The sequence below is a fragment of the Benincasa hispida genome, chromosome 4 (genome assembly GCF_009727055.1).
Source record: "Benincasa hispida cultivar B227 chromosome 4, ASM972705v1, whole genome shotgun sequence".
Classification (NCBI taxonomy): domain Eukaryota; kingdom Viridiplantae; phylum Streptophyta; class Magnoliopsida; order Cucurbitales; family Cucurbitaceae; genus Benincasa; species Benincasa hispida.
In genome coordinates, this window is record NC_052352.1 from 57724254 (window position 1) to 57747075 (window position 22822).

The following is a 22822-nucleotide window of genomic DNA, read 5'->3' on the forward strand; positions in this document are numbered from 1 at the left end:
ATAAATTGATTTTAATTTTATTTAATTTTAATATTTTTTGAATAATTTATTTTTCTCTTTGCACTTTAAAAAAAATTCATTATATAAATTAAAATTGAGTTAATATTAATTCAATATATAAAAATAATTAAATTAGATTTTTACATATTTGTGTTTTTCTACTTTTTAGAATAAAATTTTAAAATAAATGACCCGATCAATTCGAATCAACCCAACTCAAATGTTTCATGGTTGAGTTTTGTTGGGTTCATTTTTTAACAAAGGTTATTTGGGTTGAAAGAATTTACAATTTGAACAATTGGGTTGAGTTTAAAAAATCTCAACTCAACCCATGAATACCCTTACTAAACATGTTTTAAAACAACAAAACTAAAAAACTCCTTGATTTACTTGCATTTCTTATCTTAACAATTTTTTTTTTTTAAAACCCTCATTCTCTCTCTATCCCTTATTCTCTCCACTTTCATAACAGCGCACCAACAACCAAACTGGCGAGCAGATCATTGGTGACCACATTGGACAACGGACAACAAACTCGGAGGGAAAACGAACGATAGTGTGCAACTCAGCTGGACAACAAACGATGAGTGACTTGACTTAACGTCAGATGGTAGGACATAGTTGCAACTCGAGACAACGAACGATGAGCGACTCAACTTGACAACAGACGAATAGCGCAATTTGGACAATAGTGTACACACGTCGAACAGTTCAACAATTAGAACGACAATAGTGATGAAGATAGGAGCCCCTTTTATTTTTTTTTAAATTATTTAAGATTCAGTAATACACATATATATATTATGATTTATGTTGAAAATTGAGATCATTTTGGATTTATATACTACCATGACAGCTTGTAAAATCAGTTGTTTAGTTGTTTGATATGTGAAATGTTTTAAATGAAAAATAAAATCATATTAAATACATTTCTCTTTCTATTTGAAATGGAGAAGAAAATTCCAATTAATTAATATTGCATTTTGTCTCTCCAACATTGCTTAATGTTGCTTGGTAAATATGGATTTTTTTCATAGTAATTCTTATATATAAAAATATTAAAAAATTTGGTCATTTATGAAAATAAGTTTTCAAAAGGATTAAATCTTTAATAATCCCTATATTTTTTAAACCTTTGTTTTCCTTTTTTTTTTTTTTTGGGGGGGGGATAAAAATTGGTCTATTATTAAAAAAAGGTTATATTTTGAATTTTCTGAATGGAGCTGAATACTACATGCAGGAGTTGTGGTTCTTTGGGGATGACTAGTTTCTTTGCTCAAAGTAGTCTAGTTGTTTGGGATGGTTAATTATATTACGGTTCATCCAAAATGTACATTTAAAGGGACGTTGGCCTACAAATTTCATACGTTAGTATTAAACAACTCAACTTCAAGAGTGTTTGCTATCAAAGTTTGCACATTTATAGAAGACATTCGTCTTTTCCTCTTTCTCTATTTTGTACATCAAGAAACTTCATCTTACAACTATGCACCTCAAACATATTAATTTCAGATTTCATAATTCAACTCAATAGCCAAACACTCCTTTAGGCAGCCAAAATTGTAATTATTTAAAATAATAAAATATAACTACACGGGCATTTTAAACATATTCTAAAAAATGTAGGATCAAAAGAGTATATTTTGAAAACTAATGAACCAAACATGGCCATTCTTAAAATTTGGGCACCAAAAAGGACATTTTAAAAAATTCAAAAATCAAACACGCCTAATCTTCATAACTCGGTTAAAAAAAAGGTAATTTTTTACAAGTGTATTATTATTTTTTTATTAACTATATAGCCAAAGAGCAGAGTTTATGATAACATTGTTTTGTCGTTGGGAGTGCCACTAAAGTTTCATATTGGCTGAAAAAGGAGAAAATCATGAATATATAAGTGAGAGACAATATCTAAATAGGTATAAACTCTTTTGGATAAAACAAAAAAAGAAAACCATATAAGAGCTATGTTTAAGTCAACAACAATATCATATCATTATAGAGAGATATGTGTGATTTTGATGTTCTCTAACAATCTTTTTAAAGAAACTATAAATTATAAATTTAGTGTCTAAAATTTTGGGTTTGTGTCTAATGATTTTATTAGTTTTAAAATATGCCTAATATGTCCTTGACTGTTCACTTTATTTGTATTTAATATCTATTTGAAGTTTAAAAGTATCAAATAAGTCTCTAAAATTTTAATTTTGGATCTAAATGTCCTTAGCATATTCCACGTTATTTAAAAGTAGGTAGAGATCCATAAAATACAAGATTCAAAATTTTCAAAATTTTGTGTAATACAAGCTCGTATTTTTTTTAAAATGTTGAATATAAATAAGTAGTTTATTAGACATAAAATTAAAATTTTAGAGACCTAACACAATACGGTCAAATTTGAAAGACCAACTAGACACTTTTAAAGCTAAAAAAACTCTAGGGAAAAGAGAACTTTTGGTCCAGTTTTCCACCTCAACAATTTTGTCCCCGAGTTTTGTTTTACTAACAGTGTAGCACCATTTTATCCCTGAGGTTTAGAAAACTGCATTTTTTCTCACACATTTTTTTTTTTTTCCCCTCAATTTGGCTAGAACCTTATGTCATCGAAACCCACTTTTGTGGTAGTGATTAATCTGTTTTTATTTATTTATTTATTTTTGGTTTTTAGTTAATTCCTAAAGGTAAGCCTAACATTCTAATTACTGAATTAAAAAACTTTTTAATATGTTCAGGTTTAATAAAAAATGTACTTTCACCTTAACTTGTTTCAAGAATAATTTCCATTCATTTTATCATTTTTTTGGTTGGCGTGTTGGTTGCAACTACAAGAAAATCGAACTATTTCGACAATATTTTATCGGAGGTTATAAAAAACCTTTGAGAAAGGTATATATTTATTGAAAGTATTGAAAAAACCTTTGAGAAATATATGCTTTTTATCGAAAGTTAATAAAAACCTTTGAAAAAAATATATATTTATTGGAGGTTTGAAAAAACCTTTGAGAAATATGTGTTTTTATCAAAGGGTAATAAAAACCTTTGAGAAAGACATACATTTATCGGAGGCTTTGATAAGTTCTTTGAAAAATATGCACCTTTTATTGAAGGTTAATAAAAACCTTTGAGAAAGATATATATTTATTGAATGTATTGGAAAAACCTTTGAGAAAGGTTAGGATCGTGAAGATGCATAAACAATCGTGAAAGATGCACGCGACGTTAAACGATGAGGAGTGACACGCTAGACGATCGGGCTATACAATAGGCAAAGTACTACACGATCAGTGAAAGCACTAGATGATAAGTGTAGAAGTTGGACGATAACGCTAGACGATAGCCGTGCTGCGCTAAACGATGAGCAGACGCGCTACACGATAGGCAGAATACTAATCGATGGGCGTTGAGCGATAGATGCAGGCGCTGGGCGATGATGTTAAGCGATAGGCGGATGCGTTAGACGATCGTGAAGATGCGCGCGGTGTTAAACGATGAGGAGTGACATGCTAGGCAATCGGGCTATACGATAGACAAATTACTGCACGGTCAGTGAAAGCGCTAGACGATAAGCGTAGAAGCTGGACGATAGTGCTAGATGATAGTCGTGCTGTGCTAAACGATGAGCAAACGCGCTACACAATAGACGAAATATTAAGCGATGGGTGTTGGGCGATAGACGCAGGCACTGAGCGATGACGTTAAGCGATAGGCAGATGTGTTAGACGATAAGGCGTTAGTGCTAAACGATGGGTGCGGTAGTTAAACGATAGGCTATGCGCAAGTGATATTTATTTATTTTTATTCTGAAATGATAACCAAAATTCCTGCCTTGCCCTGCCCTAGATCTCTAATTGCAATTTCTCACTTTCTTTCATTTCTTTCTTAATCGATGAACCTTCGATTCCTCTTCTCAGCATTGACATGGCGCTGAATTTTGAATTCTTCGCCCTCGATTCCCTCCATTCCCTCGATTCCATGTTCAACTTCTCCTAATCATCTTCTATTTCTACGCTTCACTTTCTTCTTTTTCCTTCTCGGATGGAACCTCGTGTCGGCAATAAGTTTCGCCTTGGCTGGAAGATCGATAGCAACTCCTTCTGGGAGATCTATCTTGGTTCGTCTGGTTTTTCTCCATTCCAGCTTCTCATTATGCTGCTCTAATACAACAACTAGATTTTAATGCTTCAATTCAATCTGCAAGTACTAATATACAGACGAATGAAGAGGATGCAATTAAACTCATAAGTGTTCCGATCTTAATTCAACACTACGATTCTAGCTTCGTCTACTCTCTCTCTTCCTTCGCTTAGATGCCTTTATTTTCCCTTCCTTTTCCCCTCCGGGGTCGATGTTTGTGGTTCTGAACTCTATGTATGGTTGTATTTACCAGAACTGTTCCCTTAATTACTGAGCCAACATTTGAATTATACTTAAGGTGCTTCGGATTTTGGTTTTGTATCAGATATCCCAATTGGTGAAGCTCTCTGTATTTTGAAAACCCTTGGTGTTGTAATGTTATGCCTCAGCTTTGCAATGTTTTTGCTGCCCGAGTTGTGAGATTGTCATACTTATCTTTCTTTGTCTCTGCCATTTATTTGTTGCAATCTTAGATTTTTTTGTTGATAATTGATGCAATGGATCGCATTTCATAGTTGTATATAGTAAATTATCATAATGGATAACATATCTTCAATTGGAAACTTAATTGTTGGATTCCTTTTTCTCCTTTGCTTCGAAATTAATGTAGATTTTTTTTTAATAAAAAAAAGAGGCTGATATGTATTCTGCCTCTCTTGCTCTGTTTTGTTGTAGTCTTACGTTGAGTTTTCATCATACTGCAAAGTCGGGCACTATATTACATATCAAAGGCCTTTACCACTGCTTCCTCAAAGTTGGAGAAGATAGGATATGGTATCTTCTAGCAATTGGTGATATATTTTTTGCACTTACTATTTTAAGTTATAAGTAAAAGATAATTATTCATCAATGATTTTACGCACTCGCGGTTTTGCTATCTTATTTTAACATGTTTTGTTTTTAAAATTTTAGTTGTGTCATACTAATTTAGCGATTATCTTGAGGTGTTTTGCTTTGGAAGAATTATTTGAGCTTTTCAAGATTAGTTGATTATATGTTCTTTTGAATTCAGACCTCATTCTGAAATCAAATTTTGGGTCTCATATGGAATAGGTCATTCTGATAAGAGAGGTAGGAATAAACTATAAAGATACAATGCAGCACATTGCCTTATTGCCTAACAGTCTAATAATCTTTTAACTTTCTTCTTTCAGCTTGCAGCTTCAATTTTGTTATCTGTTTTCTCATTTCTGGTTCAGTTGATTTTGAAAATGAGAGTGAAGAAGTAAAACCTACAAAAAAAGCCATTAACTTTAAGGAAGTAAAGCGAGTTGATCATATTCTTGAATCCTTACAGCGCAAGGTACCTTTTTTTAACATCACGAATTGTGTACTCTCAATTTACACATTGATACTGCATAAGCTTCATCTTTTTATAACAGAAAATCATATTGTGTTTGTGTATATATTACAAAGAGCTAATTTATCGAATGTCCAGTATTAAGGAAAAAAAGTGGTCCACTAGTGAGAATTTTTATGCAGTTTTCTCAAGTCAAAATCTCATGTGATGAAATTTTTTGTTTTGAAACACACAGTGAAAACATGCATGAATAGTTGTTTTACAAATAATGTTTTCCATATTGGAATTTTAAAGCAAATAGATTTTGTGTGTGTGTTTAGTTGGGTTTTTGAATGCATAGTTATTTGTTCATTGTGTTAGTAATGCTTCATTGAGTTGAATACTGTAGTCTTCGTTTTCTTTATGAGCCAGTTCATGTTCTTAGTAAAACATAAATCTAATTTTCTTTACTTTTCTCATGTGAAAGAAAATGTCAAGACGAAGCATCCTCAGTTGCTTTACGAATCTAAGTTATACAGAATTCTTCAGGGAGGAAGTAATGAGATATTCTTTTCCTTTTTTTCTGGATGGAAGTAATATCTAAATGAATGCTTTCTCCTGTGACCCTTTCTTTTCACAATCTTTTATCTGAACTCTTATTCCGTTTTGTTTAATGATAACCGATTAAATGGACCANAGCATCCTCAGTTGCTTTACGAATCTAAGTTATACAGAATTCTTCAGGGAGGAAGTAATGAGATATTCTTTTCCTTTTTTTCTGGATGGAAGTAAAATCTAAATGAATGCTTTCTCCTGTGACCCTTTCTTTTCACAATCTTTTATCTGAACTCTTATTCCGTTTTGCAGATGGCTTAATGATAACCGATTAAATGGACCAATCTCAAGAGAACTTACTGGAATTACAAGTCTTAAATTGTGTAAGTCTTTGTATAATTTCACCGTTGTGTATTAGTTCATTTAGGTGATATACATCCCTGGTTGAAGTTTTGTGCCATGTCATGTGATTGGCTTAATGCCATTTTAGTGAATTTGACATCTCTAGCTATAGAGATGGGGAGATTAGTCTCTGAAGGCTATGTTCTTACAGTTCTCGCTCCAAATGACGAAGTGATGGCGAAACTTATGACCGATTATCTGAGCGAACCCAGGGCGTCAGAGCAGATCATATACTACCATGTAATCCCAGAGTACCAAACAGATGAGAGTATGTACAATGCAGTTTGGTGATTTGGGAAAGTTTGATACCAAATGCTTCGGCTGCCCCATGCTGTCATGGCGTAGGAGGCCAACGAGTCAGTGAAATTTGGGCAGGGAAAAGGCTCTGTTTATCTGTTTGATCCTGATATATACACAGATGGTCGGATTTCAATACAGGGGATTGATGGAGTTATGTTTCCATTGGAGGAGGACAAAGCTTCAGAGAAGAAATCAAATTCAGCTCTTAAAGTTGCCACTAAACCAAGAAGAGGTATATTCTTTCTTCTTTTCTCTTTAATCTCTTATTCATTAGAGAAATATGGTTGATTTTAGAACTGATGGACACTGCTTATAAGTTATTAGTGTTTTTTTGGTTCCTTGTTGTGAGATGATGTTGGATTGCTTATTGAGTCTCTCCTAAGTAATTTTGTGAGTTAAGTTAAATTTTAGACCAAACTTAGTGGTGTTATAGGTGAAAGCTTGTTCATGAGTTTTGTTAGCCAAATAGATGGAGTGACCAAGTGAGATTACGACCTTACTTGAACTGGATTTGTTCGATAGATTGAATAATGGTGTCCTTTCATTCTAAATCGATCGGGTGAGATTTACAGTTTAGACATGTGTGGGTCATCTGGAAAAGTGATAAACTCGTAATGAGTTCAAACCATAGTGACTATAAACTATGACCTTACTTGATTAGGACATGTTTGATAGATTGAATAATTGTGTTCTTGAGTTCTAAATGATTTTTTTTTTTTAAAATAATGTTTTTCTAATAAATAATGATAAAAATAGGGTTGGGGGAAAGTATTCCAAAAAATAAGTGTTTAAATCATGTACCGGGTACACGATTACACCTTAATCATGTACCAGGTACACAATAAGGTGTGTACCAGGTACACGAGTACCTGGTCACCTGGCACACCCAGTCTGGCGTGACAGTCATACAGGTTTGACTAAGGGAATCGTGTACCGGTACACGATTCCCTCGCATTAAAACCTCCCCCCAACCCTTCTTCTTCCTCACTGAAACGCTCATTCTTCTTCCTCACCGAGACCGCCGCTTATTCTTCCTCACCTAGACCACCGATTCCTTCCTCTCATCAATTTTTGCTTTCGATTTCTTCTTCTATTTTGCTTTATACTACCAAAATCTCATTGATTTTTCTCACCGAGGCCTTTATTTCACCGAAATCTTCCAAAATTTCGATTTTGCTCGATTTTCAGTCCTCCATTTAATCCTCACCGAATCCTCCATTGTAGTGGTTGTGTTGCTCAATTTTCATATCCTTTTGGCTACCGATTTTTTATCGTTTCTGTGGTATATTTCTTTCTCTAGTTGGGCTGATCTGTATTTATATGTATGTTTTTGCATGTTTTTGGGTTGAGTTTATTTTAAACTTAGTTTATGTATAGTTTATGTATGATTTAGTGTATAGTTTATGTGTGTATAGTTTATGTATAGTGTATTATATAGCTGTCTCTTATACACATCTAGATGTGTATAAGAGACAGTATATATATTTTCCCTTGCTTTTGCTATTGTAGAAGGTGAGAATTCGTCCAGTTGGTCATGGTTTTTGTGGGGATTACGTGAATATATCTGTCTCTTATACACATCTAGATGTGTATAAGAGACAGGTTAAATGTAAATCAAGTAGTGACAGTTGTTCTTGGAGGCTACGGGCATGTTGGTGCAAAACTCATGAGATGTTCGAATTCACAAACTTCAAGGGAGAACACTCATGTTTGTTTTCAGAATTGACACAGGATCATACACAGCTGGATTCAAATTTCATGAGTATCGAAATTCAAAATTTGGTTAGAGCTGATCCTGGAGTACCTGTGGCCCTACTTCAAGAAGCCATTAAAAAACAATATGGCTATAATGTCAATTATTGACGGGTGTGACAAGCCAAGAGAAAAACATTAATTGCTTGTTTGGCGATTGGGAGAAATCATATTCGGAGCTTCCGTATTGGCTGAGTGTTGTTGTTCATTACAATCCAGGAACACGAACAGATTGGTTTTTCCTTCCCTCTGATGTGTCAGGTACGACTATTTTTGGACGAGTTTTTTGGTCTTTTGGTCCTGCAAGAGAAGGGTTCAACCATTGTAGGCCATTAATCCAGATTGATGGAACTCATCTCTATGGAAAGTATAAGGGAATTATTGACCGCCTTTTCTATTGATACAAATAGACATATCTGTCCCATTCCTGTCTCTTATACACATCTAGATGTGTATAAGAGACAGGGCTGAGTGCTGTTGTTCATTACAATCCAGGAACACGAACAGATTGGTTTTTCCTTCCCTCTGATGTGTCAGGTACGACTATTTTTTGGACGAGTTTTTTGGTCTTTTGGTCTTGTAAGATAAGGGTTCAACCATTGTAGGCCATTAATCCAGATTGATGGAACTCATCTCTATGGAAAGTATAAGGGAAAATATTGACAGCCTTATCTATTGATGCAAACAGATATATATTTCCCCTTGCTTTTGCTATTGTAGAAGGTGAGAATTCGTCCAGTTGGTCATGGTTTTTGTGGGCATTGCGTGAATATGTTACCTAAAGAGAGGGTATTTGCTTGATTTCTGACAGACATAAGGACATTCTTGCTGCAATTAATAATGAAGAAATTGGTTGGAGTGAACCAAGAGCATACCACCGATATTGTCTTCGCCATGTTGCCAGTAATTTCAATACAAAATACAAATCGAAGCAACTAAAAAATTTGGTGTTTAAGGCCGGAAATCAACACCAAAGGCGTAAGTTCATTCGGTGCATGAAAGAATTGAAACAATTGCACCTTGAATATCTTGAATTTTTTTCAGACATTGACTTAGAAAAATAAACACAATCATATGACGGTGGGTACCGCTATGGGTGGATGACCAGAAATGCAGCTAAAATGCATGAACGACGTTTTCAAAGGTGCTAGAATGTTACCAATTACTTCTTTGATTAGGCTAACATTCTATCGCACAATATTGTATTTTGAATGTCGGAGACAAGAAATCAGTGAAGCACTCGATCGTGGGAACATATATACAGAATATGCCTTAAAAGAAACTGAAGAGGTGGGAAAAACGAGATCAACACATACGATGACATCCATTGATAGAGAAAGTCAAACTTTCGAAGTACAAACTGGCATAAATATGATTTCTCCCTACAAAGCACAACACACCTAAGTTTTAAGCTTGAAAGAAGGGACATGTTCTTGTAATAAGTGACAATCATTCAAGATTCCATGCTCTCATGTAATTGCAGTTTGTAATTACATGCATATGACATACCTACTACTTATTGATGAATGCTACAAATTGTCCAATTTCAAGCGTTGTTATGAAGGCCGCTTCCATCCAATTTAACACCCAGATTATTGGCCAAAATTATCATTTATAGAAGTTCGTCCAAATGCAGACTTACTCAGAGAACAAGGTCGGCCAAAAAGTACGTGCATTCATAATGAAATGGATTGGAGAGAAGCAAGCCAAAAAGTGTGATGTACTATTTGTAAAAGAGAAGGACATAACAGATGCACTTGTCCACATCGTACACTAGGTGCTTCGTCGTCTTTGGGTCATTAGGTGTATTTTTTTTATTTGTATATTTCATGTATTTGTATTCTTTATGTATTTATATTTTTCATGTAATTGTGTATTTCATGTAATTGTATTCTTTATGTATTTATAATTTTCATGTAATTATATATTTCATGTATTTGTATTCTTTATGTATTTATAATGAATTTATGTAATAAACTTATTTTATGTAATTGTATTTTTTTATGTACTTTTTATGTATTTTTTATGTTATCGATTCTATTATGTAATATAATTTGAACTTTTTAGGTAATGGAGTATGGTCCTTCTAATCCGTACAATTGTACCAACAAAACACGCATCGTTCATAGACAGTATGGGATAGTTCTTCCATTATAGTGTTGAGTTGTCGGAGGAGGGAGCCGACTGCACAACATACTATCCCATTTGATCACCGCATTATTTCATATATTCAGGAGGCGGGTTTTCTTGGGGTTGCACAAATTGATTTCATCCTGCTTGATTTGCACCTGATTACTGCTCTAGTTGAGCGTTGGAGTCCAGAGACCCACATATTTCACCTATCCTGTGGGGTGTACGATTACGCTGCAGGATGTTGCCGTACAATTTGGGTTACGAATGGACGGGCAACCACTGACAGACTTACTACAGTATGGTTCGAAGAACGTTTATGAAGAGCTCTTAGGCGTTCTACCAGAGGATTTGAAGGCATCAAGATTGAGTATCCCTTAGTTGGCGTCCCAGTTTCTCGAATTACCTCTCGATACCGATGACACAGCGTACGTAGGTATGCACGAGTATATATCCTGCAACTTATTGGAGGATTTTTATTTGCCGACAAGTCAAATACTCTGGTGTAACTCATGTTCCTCCCATTATTGTCTGATTTCGAGCATGCTGGTACGTACTCGTAGGGTGGTGCATGTCTTGCATGGTTGTACAGAGAACTTTGTCGGGCTTCCAATGCATAAGCGTTGGAAATAGCAGGGCCACTGATACTATTACAAGATGGACTTATAATCGATTTCCGATTATAGCACCACAAGTCCAACTATATGCCCCAGATCATTGTCCACTTAGTGCCAGGTATTATTTTATTTATATATCTATTTCGTTACCATTTTATGTAAGAATATAAATTAATTGTATTATTTATAATTTTAAATGGAGTGGTGTATTAGCTACCTCTGAACAGTCAACAAATATGTTGCTCGTGTACAGAAAAATATTCGACATGCTGATGCCCAATCAGGTAGTAAATATGTATATAAATGAATATTTAAAAAAATTTATATGTATACTTATTATTTTTTTTGTCAGGTTATTTGGACGCCATACACACAGATTTGGTCATCCTTACCTGATTATTGTCGTGATGGTGAAGACATCTGGTTGACTATTAGCCCTCTTCTATGCTTCCATATAGTAGAGTGACATCATCCAGATCGTGTGCTGAGACAGTTCGGTATGCGACAAACGATACCTTCGTTATCCTATACACTCCCAACACTACACCAAATCGATTTAAGAGGTAAGCACGACCAAGACTGCCGTCGAATCAATGCGAAGTATTTATCCTACTGGCATGGACGTGATCGTTGTGCACAGGGAGAATTAACAAATGAACCAGCTGTATCAGACGACTACTTTCCCTGGTACAATTCGATCACGAGGCGATTTATCTCACCTGACGACGCTTACTATTACTGCATGGTAAGAGATTTAAAATCAGACATTTTTCATATAATAATATGAATATTGTTTAATATTTTTTTATTCTACAAAATAATTTTATTGGCGATGTTTAACAATATTTAGTGCAGAACAACTTACCAGAATTGGGTTCAATGTGTCAGCAAACATTGGTAAATAAGACGACTCAATATTACTGACACTGATCGAAGACATATTCTTCGTAGACGACAACGACAATGGGGTGAACCTAATTTAGAGGGACACGAAGACAACCTCCATGAGAAGTAAGGGCCAGGGGGGGTCGTTTTTAAATCCCACATTGTATCATTTTCAAATGGTAAATTAAAGAGCTAATTGTAAATATTCTTTAATATCATGGTATTTTTTTTTAATATGAGTGCAAGATGTTTTCATTGTAGATTAAATATATAATTAAGTTTAATAATGAAAGAATTAAGTTTAATAATTAAGTTTAACAATTAAAAAAATAGTCAACAAACCTGTCTCTTATACACATCTAGATGTGTATAAGAGACAGGTACACGATTCCACTACCCTAATTTTGTCAATACCTTCCTCCCAACCCTATTTTTGTCATTATTTATTAAAAAAATATTATTTTAAAAAAAATTTGTTCTAAATAGTTCGAGTGGGATTAGTCGAGGTGTGCAGAAGCTAGTCCAAACACTCATGGATATTAAAAAAATAAAGGTAGAGTGGGACTTACTGTTTAGACATGAGTAGGTTGTTTGAAAAAATGATAAACCTATTATGAGTTCAAACTATGATGGCTACAACGTGATCATAATTTACCTTTTTTACTTATCGTTAACTTGGGAGTTTATAACCTAATTTAATTACGGACATCTTGAGTTATGAATGGAGTTCAATTATTTGAATTCTTTTGATTAGTTGGGTTTTGTCATCACATTACCAATACCACAATAAGTTTGAGACATTTCACATTCTTCTTTCCCCACCACCCAATTTTGATTAGCTTACAACAGCTTGTATAATGTATATCATTGTTCTTATTCTTTTCCCCAAATGATTATTGAATTCACTCATTTCTTCTTCCTATTCTTCCTTTTCTTCAGTTGACTTTTGAATTAGTTAGAACAACTTAAAAGAAGTGTCTGGATACGATTAAGAACCTGTCGATTTTACTGCTATTCCAACTCGTCATCGTCGTCGAGAGGGCGGAATCATAATAAAACCTTTAACACCTTTTCTTCTACCAATTATTTCAAGGAAGCTGATGGAACTTACGTGTAGTATGCTTGAAGCCTTTTGGACAAGACTCTCATTTCTCTTCATGCCAATGAAAAATAAAGCTACCCAACTTCATACCCGAAACAAGAAAAATAAATTCAAAAGTATAATCATTTACACGGGTGGTAAGTTTAGACATTCTTTTCTTTTATTGTCATTCCCTCCCTTTATTCTTTGAATTGTAAATTAGTTTAAAGTAATAATTTGATGTTGTTAAATGTAATATAAATACTTCTTGAATCTCCATCTTCCCCATTTGAGGTAAAAATACTTCTTGAATCTCAAACAAAGACATGTGTTTGTTTGTTGTAAACATTTGAATTTATATGTGTTAGTTTTGAATTATAATAGGTTAATTTTTATTGTAATCGGAACTTAAATCATATGCTTCTCAAATGATTGATGATACACGTGACATGAATGAGGATGAGATTTTCGTACGATTATTTGGACCGGAGAAACACGGGCATGTTTATGGTTATGGAGTAGGTGTTACTCCTTTTGAGGTGTTTGGATCATCGTCTACTATACGTGATCTTGAGCGTCGTCTTAATGAGTCTGAATAACAACTTCAAGAATCTGAACGACAAAGAAAAGAATCTGAACAACAAAGAGAGGTTGAGATAGAAGCACTTAGGTGTCAAATAAGCGAATTAGAAAATCGTTTTGAGGATAGATTTTAAAAAATGATGGCAGAGATGCGTAAAAAATTTGTTTATAGTTGATCAATTGTAGTTTGATGTTATAGAATTTCAATAGCCTTTCGGTATACTTTTATGACATAAGTTTACTTCTATCCATATCATTGTCTATTTTTTCTATTCTATTCTTATACTTTGTAATTCAGGTACTACATGTAGATGAATTAGTAAAAACAACCTTCCGAGATTTGTCAATAAATGTGCTAAAAGGTTTTGTAAGAGAATTTTCGAAGGATATACAATTGTTGATAAATAAGTTTTTAGGAAAGTTTTAAAAATTTTGAAAATGATATGATAAGCCTTTAAAAATAATGAAAACCTTTGAAAAAGAATACTTGATAATAGATAATTATCGATAAATAATTTGACAATTATCGAAGATATATAACCTTTGAAAAATAATATTTTTCGAAAGTTAGTAAACCTTTGAAAAAGTTTTTCGACGGGATCTATTTTGACACTTTTCAAAGGTTGTTGAAAAAAAATGTATCAAAAGTCTACTAAATGTTTTTTTCGAAGGTTTTGACCTTCAAAAAAAGGTTAATTTTCTTGTAGTGCAACTTTTATCGAAATTCTAAGGTTATGGTTCAAGTCTTGTCAATGTATTTTTCTTTGCCAATATGAATATAGCTCAACTGATATATTATTCAGACTATCAACCTCAAGGTCACAGATTTGATTCACCCATCCCGCACTTTAATTATAATACTTTTTTTTTATAAAAAAACTTGTTTCAATAAATTAATAGAAAACATGACAGATTGACCACAATTGCTACCTACCTTTTTCATTTTTCATTTTTTGTTTTTATATTGATATTGAAAATTGAAAAGTAATAAGAATTAAAAACGATAAGCTTTTTATCATCCTCTAGATAGAAACTATAATTAATTAGACCTTATAAATTGAGTAATTATATGTGTAATAGTGTCGTGTTTATGTGCAATTAACTATAAGCGTCCTTAGAAGACAATTATTGAACTTCCAAATTCTAATATATATGCAATTTTTTTTGTTCCGTATGTATATATATGCTTATTTATTTATTAAAATATATGCATAAGAAAAATTATTTTAAATGATAAAACTGCTGAAAATATTTACATATTATAGTAAAATATCACAATCTATGTATGATAGACCGCGATAGCTGCTATACGTGTCTATCTGTGTCATGATAGATATAGATAGTAATCTATCGCAGATAGATGGTAAAATTTTACTATTCGTAAATATTTGATTCATTTTCCTATATTTGAAAATAATCCTATGCGTAAATGATATATTATTTATAAATTTATTTTGAAAACTAAGAATACATTAAGGAAATTCATGATGAACATGCTTAATTTATGAAGAAATAGAAGTCAAAGTTTATTATTAAATGAACATTTAATATAACATTGAATGGTGGATATGTAGAGTTGAAAAAAATATTGCAAATAACTTTGAATTATCCCTAATTATCAGTTTAGTTAGTGATAATTGATATGTACTTCATTTTTTTGCGATAAGAGGTTGGATTTTCTATCTCTACGATTGTTATATTGAAACAAAAACGTAAAATTTCAAATGAATGTTCATAATTTGATTTTAACTCAATTGTATTATTAATTGTATTTTTTTTTTATTTGTGTTGGAATTACATGGGCATATCTCAATTTTATTTTATTTTTTGTTCTTCCTACTTTTCATTTTTACTCTCAAATATATATTTTTAAATATAAACAATTCTCTTTAATGCTTTTAACCACTAAGTTACAAATTTCTCTTTGAGAAGTAACAACACTTTGAAATTTTAAAACAAGCAACATGATCAACCTAAATTATCTCAATTCAAATATTTTAGCATTAAATTGAGTGAAACTAGCTCAACCCAAACTAAGCGATTTAAGCTTGAAATAATTCTTTAATTAACAAAGAAAAAATTTTAGTAACTCCTTAAATATAGAAAAGTAATCAAGTCAAAGATTACTTCGCACAACATGATAAAAGTTCTCTTAGAAAAAAACTAAGTAGAATTGAACCTTGTTCATTCGGTCGTATTACACGATTATTTTTTAGATTTCATTGCACTACAAGAGGTTAGTACATTTTACAATTGTTATTGGTTTAGCTCGAAAAAGTCCCTCCTGACCTAATTCGTCAGAATTCACAGTACTCTATCGAAGTAATCATATATTACACTATCATCAAAATTAAACGTACAAACGACTCTCTATCATGCATATATATCATCTCTTTAGACAATACATACAATAATTGATAGATAGAAATATAATGTTGATATAATATTAAATTTATCATATATAATTGGTGATTTAACATGAGCAGAAAGTCCTGAGTTCGATAACCCTATAAAATTATTTTTCAAGTAGGACTTGTGTGACAAAAATCACTTATATTATGACATGTGGACAAAAGTGAGATTTTAACCATTTTAAATTACTCATTAATATGCTTGTAGTTCTACTCCAATAATCATTTGGAAACTTCCTCACATTTTCTTCTTAAATTAAACATAACAAAACCCTAATTTCTATACATGTACATATAACCAAATTAAACATAAAATATTTTTTCAATCACTGTTCAACCCCAAGAAAATCTATGAACTTGGCATCCTTCCTCTCAACAGATTCATTCAAAATCTCAAACTTAATTCCGGATTTTGATTGATTATTCGGTCTAAAATTCCCCGAATAGAACGAATTTTGATAACGTCTGAAGAACAAATTGAGGTTATAATCCAACCGGTCATTAGGATTTCGAAGTTTCGGCTGCCAGAATCTACCGAACCATCCTCCACCGCTGCGACCGCCACCGTGCGGTGGAGATATCAATTTGGAATGGAAGAAAAATTGTTGATAATTGTTTATAATTTTCTTCCTTGTAGAGAGAGCATTATTGTTGGATTGTTGTCTTTGTTTTCTTGCCATAATTACATGCCAATGGTTCTTTACAGCATTATCAGTTCTTCCAGGAAATAGCCTTGCTATTAATGCCCATTTGTTGCCATGAATTCCATGAGCTTTTAAAAGCCTTTCTTCTTCTTCTTTTGTGAATGGTCTTTTGTTTATTCTTGGATCTAGTTGATTGAACCATCTTAATCTGCAACTCTTACCTACATCATCAAAATTGTTATTAATGTAACTTCATGAAATAAAAAACATTAGCATATATTTGATTATCTTCGTGTTTTGATAACGTATCATTTCTTGTTTTGTTACTTTTTGTTGGAATGCCTTAAATTTATTATCTATAATTAAGTATGAGGTGCGCTATATAAAGTCTCTAACCTAAGAGACACAATTTATAAATAAGTAATCTAAATTATTCTACTCTCTCCTTCTATCCATGGATATAGCTAAAACACGATTAGTGAGCTATGTAAATCTTTGTGAAAATTCTCTACTGTTTTTGCATTTTCTGCTTATCTTTATTTATCGATTTCATAATTTTTTTTTTTGTTTTTTCATAGTGTACGCATTTCTGTAGATTTTGTGATTATGTACTTAGTTTAGAAATGATGCTTGACGAAAGTTTTCGTTTTCTTAGAGAAGAATACTTTATTGACGACGTATAAAAGAAACATGTAACAAGCCAATTCAAAACTGTAGAAGAAGCATCATAGTTAATAAAAAGCTTTAATTAACAACCCAAAGAGAAGTGATCAAGACTATTATATTGTTGCAAAACAAAAAAAAATACTTAAGTCTATTTCTATGTTGCTCAGGGAGCTGTCTAGTAAAAATCTGTAACATGACTCTTAATTTTTTTAAAAATAATTTTTAGAATTGTTTTCTTTGTGTTAAAAATCTGTCACCTAACCATTGCCCTTGTTGTAAAGTTATGTCTGCTTCTCTTTTTCTCCAGTTAAAGAGCGGATTGTCCCACAATAAATTAAGATCTTGTTTGATAATTAACCATTTGATTTTTTATTTTTCATTTTTAAAAATTAAGTTTATTTTCTTTCCATTCTTTACCATAATTTTCATCTATCTTAAGTAAATGAGTTGAATTATAAGTCAAATTCTAAAAACAAAAATAAATTTTTAAAAACTACTATACTAATTAATTTGCATTCCAAAACTTGGTTTAGTTTTTGAAAACGTGGATTATAAAACAAGAAATTTAGAGGTAGAAAAGTATTCATAGGCTTAATTTTCAAAAATTGAAAACAAAAAATCGAATGGACCTAAAATTCTCATATCTTGTTTTATGTTTTCATGGTAGGGAAGTGTTAACAAAATTTTGCATGATTAATTGCATTAATTCTTCTTCTTCTTTTTTCCTTAAAAAAAAAAAATTAAGATGGCAGAGAGGAGTTGATATATCTAGTCTCCACTAATCTATATGTTGGATTATTAGACCTACCCCATCATTATTGTACAAAGAAGATGTATGCTTCAAAAACTAAATATAGCATATAATCGTTTTGAAGGATTTTTGGTCTTCAAACAATTATTTCTCATGTAAGACTACAGTATAATTCAATAAGTATTTAACATTAGAGATTCAAATTTTCAAATACTTAACAAAACTACTTAAAAAAAAAAAAAACTAAAATCTTTTAAAACATGAAATGAGTAAGAGTTTATCAAAACAAAAGATAGAAGAAAAGCCAAAAGAGATTGTCAAACATTATTACAAAAAAGAGACATGCCTGATCTTCCTTGTAGTTTATCTGCAATGAAATTCCAGTTTTGCGCGCCGTGTTGCTGAACTAATCGTTGGAGCTTCTCGTCCTCGGCCGGACGCCAATGTCCCCGAGGGCACGACTTCGTATGGTCTCCTACAACCCCGGCCATAGAGTCGAGGTTCGGCATGGAGAAAGATTTATATAAAGGAAAGAAGAGAAGAGAAGAGAAGAAGATTATTAACTAAATAAGAAAAACTGATAGCTTGGTTTGAAGTTGTGGATGGTAAGTCACTTTTGTTGGTTAAACACTATTTTTATTTTTTAATTTTTTTTTGGGAATTATTTGTTGTTGTTGAAGATTTTATTTTGGATGTCAAGATCTCTAATTAAATTTTCATTTATACTTTAATGTGTGATTTAAATTAGAGGTATTAAAAGGGGCCATGGTGATACGTTTAAATCAAACCTAGGGAGTATGGTTCGACTTGTAGTTTTAATTAAAAACGACATTTCTCCTAGTAAACCTTTTTCTTTTTTCAATTTTACTTTGACACACTTCTTTTTCTTTTGACACAAGAAAAGTCTAAATTTTCGTGTGATTATTTATTAGATTTAAATATCATTTTATTTCTTACACTTTTAACTATTTTAATTTTATTCTACGTTCTTCCGATATAAATTTTAAATTGAGTCCTTCGAAGTTAACTTTTATAGAAATTAATTAAATAATAATAATATTTTTTATGTTATGTGAATATTTTTAAACTTCATAGAGGGATTGCATGGACTGATTATTTTAAATTTATTGAAAGTAGAAGACATGGAATTTGTTATTTTAGTTTATTAGTATTATAATTCTTTAACTCATTCACCATTGGCTTATCCTTTATCAACTTTTTTGGACAATCTACAACATGGGGTTTGTTTTTTCTTTCTCTGTTTCACAACCATGGAAGGTTTGGGAATTAATTATTATTATTATTCTTTGTTTATGAATTTGGTCAAAGTTAATTATTGGCAACATTAAGTTTAAATTTTATTTTGGTCTTTCAAACTTTTATCTTGTAATTGTCCTCCTTTGTAGTCCATCAAATGTTCAAAGCTTGTTTTTAATTCATAAACTTTTTTGCTTTTGTAAAAGATATATTAATTTTGACATCAGTTTTTTCCTAGTTAATTGTATATAAAAGTTGTATACAGTTTGATACTAAGCTTATGTGTCTATTAAATCGTTCATGTGGAGACATGTGAGTAAGGATATCCTATGCAAAGAGTTTGTATAAGACTAGACCACAAGATATTTTCTCTCTCTTTATGAATCTGTTAATTGAAGAGATTAATATTCCATAGGATGATCATATATGACTAGATCTGAATCTTGAGTGAGTTATGAACTTCTGCCTATGGGGATCTGTCCTTTGATTTGTTTGTGTGAGAGTGGCCTGAGTAGTAGACTCAATATGTCTACCATCATGGGAACTTGACTAAATAGAGAATTGGGAACGTAATTTCACAAGATGAAACTCACTCATTCCCACTAAGGGAAAGTAGATGAGTAGTTCTTCTTAAGTGTTGATTTTGGGATTTGAACAATGACATTCCACCCTCTCATAGGCCAGAGGGATTTGGTTTATGGTTGAATCATAAACAAATTGTTTATTAGAGAATCAATGATACTTTAAGGAGAAAAAAGTAATTACAAGGGTATAATGGACATTTGGACCAACTGTAATTACGAACAACCCGTGATCAAAGATCAACTTGCTCGTAATGATCATATTCATGGACACAATTTGTCCTACAGTGCATAAGAGTGCAACTATCGATTTATAGTGAAGTGACCTATATATAGTCAATGAATGAAAATTGATTAATTAAAAGTTTAGTTAATTAATTTTGGATCATTGGATCTTACAATATGTAGGTTTATGAGGTTTATAAGGTCTCCTTGCTTACTTATACGAACAATTAAGGATCAACTTTGTTGAAAAAAAAATTTGAAATTTTCAAATAAATATTTGATATATTTGATATATTAAATGAACATTTGATTCTTTTCAGAGTCATAGCTAGGAAGATCTTATGGTAGGGTTGTAGGGAGATTCGGCCTCATGGAGATGTAATGCATGAAGATAAAGACTCGCCAAAGGTATGTATAATTTTCTTAACTTTCTTTTTTAATTCTTTTTAATTCTAAATAATATCACAATAGATCCAAGGCTTCCATTACGAGATGAATTGTTCAGTCCCTTCATGTATAATTTTTTCGAATGTTGGTTTTATAAAATAGACTATTAGAGTAGATGCATAGGTAATTTAAAAAGAAAATTCTAACTAACTAAAGTCTAAATTGATTCATTTACAAAAGTTTAAACTAATTTTTTTAATTAAATCAATATGATTGAATGTTTAGAAGAGATTAAAATGGAAATATATGTATGAAAGTTTATAAAAATAATAGGATATAAACCGAAATAGTATTTATAAAAGAATTTAAAAGATTGTTGGGTAGTTATTTTCAAAAGTAGTTTTTGTTTCAAAAGTATTTGTAAAGAATAAATCATGGTAACTCATTAAAGTCATGATTATTATTATTTTTCTAAAATATTTTTTGAGTACATGATTTATTATTGTCTGTATATAGAATAATGGTTTATAATATGATACATCAATTATTCCTTCTTTCATTAATTCATTTTTTTCCTTTTTAATATTTATGAGTGTTGGGTCAGGTTTTTTTTCTTTTTTTTTTTTCTTGACCATATGTTAGATAGAAGAATCGACTCTTCGATTCAAAAGTTGATAGTACAAATAGTCTGTGTCTTAGCTATACTCACTTTGATAGTATTAGAATTTAGTTTATGTATATCTTGACTAATTTTAGATAAATCGTTCAATCCTTTAACATTTAAGTTCCAAAAAAAGTCGTATTATATTAGATTCTAGATCTAGAAGTTTATAATTAAAAGGATAGGAATTCTTGAAACCTCATTGTTTTTCTATATATAGTATATATTCTAAATTATCACTTAAATTTTAGTCCAACCACTTGAAAATTTGTGTGGTTTGTTTTAAAAACCCAATTTTTTTACTTTTCCTTCTGTTTTAATTTATGAAGCACAGATACAGATACGACTACACGATATGGATATGATCGGATACGACGATTCGTTAATTTCTAAAAAACTAAGATATGAATACGTCTAAGGATACGTCACTTTTTTATATATTTTTTAATATATATATTTCTAAAAAACGAGGATACTGATACGTTGAATATACTTTTTTTCCTTTAAAAAATCTAGGATATAGATAAATTTAGCATACAAGTTAATAACCATAGCACAAAATAGAATATGAACACTGAAATACAATACAAAAAAAGCAACATCTAAGATGTTGAAGTACAATAGTTAATAAAATGTAATAGAAAAGTGACTCATATTGTAAAGAAGAAGAAGAAGATTAGAGAGAGAAGTATGAAGATAAACGAAGAACTTTTGTTGAAGATATCCAAATGGTTTATATTTTGGTGGACTTTGTAGGAACTCAAATGTGAAGATGGAGATTAGATGATTCTAGTCTATGGTTTGGTTCGTTATTTATTTATTTTTCTTTTAATTTTGGACTCGAGTAGTGAGCTTTTTAAATAGGTTGCCTAATTTTAGATGGGGAAAGATTAGATGAATTACTTGTCTTTTTATTTTAAAAAAAAGTACGCATAGAAATAGATACGTCAAATCGCGTGTCAGATACGTATCTGAAAAGTATCTGAAAGTATAGATACGTCAAATTGCATGTCAGATACGTATCAGTGTTGTTGGACTACTCTCAACTATGCAGATCAAAAGATAATCCTGAATAAACAGGTGTTCATAGTGAGCTCAGGATTGAGATCGAGTTACCCTAGATCATTGAGTTTGAGATAGTCAGTTTTAATAGTAAACGGTTGTTATAAAAAAAGTGACTATTTCGAGGTCTGGTATTATGCAAGCTCATTACATAGGATGCCTCCATTCACATATCTTCACATAAATGATTTTTGGATCACATTATTTGTATCAGTATACAAAATGGGCTGCATCTAATAGTGTCACTAGGATGAGGTTCCCAATCTCATCCATATACCTATAGACCATTTTGGCTACATACTAAAACTTGATCCTTTTTTATGTCACCACAAAAAGTTAAATTATTCATATTATAGCCATGGATTTATTTATTGGATTTTCATAAAAGAATGCAGTATTATTAATAATTTATTTAATAAAATACTCAACAATATTTTTATTGATAAACAGAATATGTTAA

General features: G+C 31.5%; 1 long non-coding RNA gene across 1 annotated transcript in view; it reads left to right on the forward strand.

Annotated features, from left to right (window-relative positions):
* Window positions 1-820, forward strand: part of LOC120075242 — a 6947-nt gene extending 6127 nt beyond the window's left edge. The window contains exon 2 of the long non-coding RNA XR_005481244.1: window positions 473-820. This is a non-coding gene — a long non-coding RNA (uncharacterized LOC120075242). The remainder of the gene's footprint in view (window positions 1-472) is intronic.
* Window positions 821-22822: the final 22002 nt, after the last annotated feature.